The sequence below is a fragment of the Arachis ipaensis genome, chromosome B7 (assembly GCF_059453495.1).
Source record: "Arachis ipaensis isolate K30076 ecotype BB chromosome B7, ASM5945349v1, whole genome shotgun sequence".
Lineage (NCBI taxonomy): Eukaryota > Viridiplantae > Streptophyta > Magnoliopsida > Fabales > Fabaceae > Arachis > Arachis ipaensis.
In genome coordinates this window covers 12,778,022-12,780,189 of record NC_142442.1, presented here as the reverse complement: position 1 = coordinate 12,780,189, position 2,168 = coordinate 12,778,022, and the positions used below count along the sequence as shown (strand labels likewise).

The following is a 2,168-nucleotide window of genomic DNA, read 5'->3' as shown; positions in this document are numbered from 1 at the left end:
CACTTGCATATGCATCTTGCATTTTTCAAAAATTTCATGCATTCATAGTGTTCTTCATGATCTTCAAGTTGTTCTTGGTAAGTCTTCTTGTTTGATCTTGATGATTTTTTGTTTTGTGTCTTTTCATGTTTATCATATGCATTCTTGAATTCTTAGTGTCTAAGCATTAAAGAATTCTAAGTTTGGTGTCTTGCATGTTTTCTTTGCATTAAAAATTTTTCAAAAATATGTTCTTGATGTTCATCATGACATTCAAAGTGTTCTTGGTGTTCATCTTGACATTCATAGCATTCTTGCATGCATTCATTGTTTTGATCTAAAAATTTCATGCACTGCATATTTTTCATGTTTTCAAAAAAATTCAAAAAATCAAAAAAATATCTTTCCCTTTTTCTCTCATCAAATTCGAAAATTTGAGTTGACTTTTTCAAAAATTTTTAAAAATCAAAGTTGTTCCTTATGAGTCAAATCAAATTTTCAATTTGAAAATCTTATCTTTTTCAAAATCTTTTTCAAAAATCAAATCTTTTTCAAAATTCTTAGTTATTTTCGAAAATTAAAAAAAAAATTTTCAAAATTTTTTTTCTTATTTTTATATCAAATCTTCGAAAATAATATAATCAATTAATGTTTTGATTCAAAAATTTGAAGTTTGTTACTTGCTTATTAAGAAAGATTCAAACTTTAAGTTCTAGAATCATATCTTGTGATTTCTTATGAATTAAGTCATTAATTGTGATTTTAAAAATCAAATCTTTTTCAAAAACTAATTTCTATCATATCTTTTCAAAAAAATATCTTCTTATCTTATCTTTTTCAAAATTTGATTTCAAAATATCTTCTCTAACTTCCCAACTTCTTATCTTTTCAAATTTGTTTCAACTAACTAACTAACTTTTTGTTTGTTTCTTAACTTTTTCAAAACTACCTAACTAACTCTCTCTCTCTAATTTTCGAAAATATCTTCCCTCTTTTTCAAAAATTTCTTTTTCTATTAACTAATTATTTTTATTTATAAAAAAAAAATTTTCGAAAAAAATACTCAACTTTTTCAAAAACTATTTTCAAAAATCACTAACTCTTTTTCAAAAATTGTTTTCGAAAATTCACTTCCCCCTCTCATCTTCTTCTATTTATTCATTCATATCCTAACATCTCATTTCACCTCTCTTCCATCCTCACAGTTGTGTTTCTTCCATTATATTACATTCTTTGTCTCCCCCTCTTCTTCCACTCACACAGGAATCCCTATACTGTGGTATAAAGGATCTCCATTAATATTATTATTTTTCTGTGCCTTTTTCTTTGTCATATGAGCAGGAGCAAGGATAAGAACATTCTTGTAGAAGCAGATCCAGAACCTGAAAGGACTCTGAAGAGAAAATTAAGAGAAGCTAAAATACAACAATCCAGAGATAACCTTTTAGAAATTTTCGAACAGGCAGAAGAGATGGAAGCCGAAAATAATAATAATGTAAGGAAGATGCTTGGTGACTTTACTGTACCTAATTCCAATTTACATGGAAGAAGCATCTCCATTCCTGCCATTGGAGCAAACAACTTTGAGCTGAAACCTCAATTAGTTTCTCTAATGCAGCAGAACTGCAAGTTTCATGGACTTCCATCTGAAGATCCTTTTCAGTTCTTAACTGAATTCTTGCAGATATGTGATACTGTTAAGACTAATGGAGTAGATCCTGAAGTCTACAGGCTCATGCTTTTCCCTTTTGCTGTAAGAGACAGAGCTAGATTATGGTTGGATTCTCAACCCAAAGACAGCCTGAACTCTTGGGATAAGCTGGTCACGGCTTTCTTAGCCAAGTACTTTCCTCCTCAAAAGCTGAGCAAGCTTAGAGCTGATGTTCAAACCTTCAGACAGAAAGAAGGTGAATCCCTCTATGAAGCTTGGGAAAGATACAAACAGTTGACCAAAAAGTGTCCTTCTGACATGCTTTCAGAATGGACCATCCTGGATATATTCTATGATGGTTTATCTGAGCTATCAAAGATGTCACTGGACACTTCTGCAGGTGGATCCATTCACCTGAAGAAAACGCCTGCAGAAGCTCAAGAACTCATTGACATGGTTGCTAATAACCAGTTCATGTACACTTCTGAAAGGAATCCTGTGAGTAATGGGACGCCTATGAAGAAGGGAGTTCTTGAAG

The 2,168-nt window shown here is 31.2% G+C and overlaps 1 non-coding gene across 1 annotated transcript; it reads right to left on the bottom strand.

Moving 5' to 3' along the window:
- Positions 1-1,846: 1,846 nt before the first annotated feature.
- LOC148550362 (small nucleolar RNA R71) lies at positions 1,847-1,954 on the bottom strand. Its single transcript, XR_015893163.1, has one exon. It is a non-coding gene; the product is annotated as a small nucleolar RNA R71 (small nucleolar RNA).
- Positions 1,955-2,168: the final 214 nt, after the last annotated feature.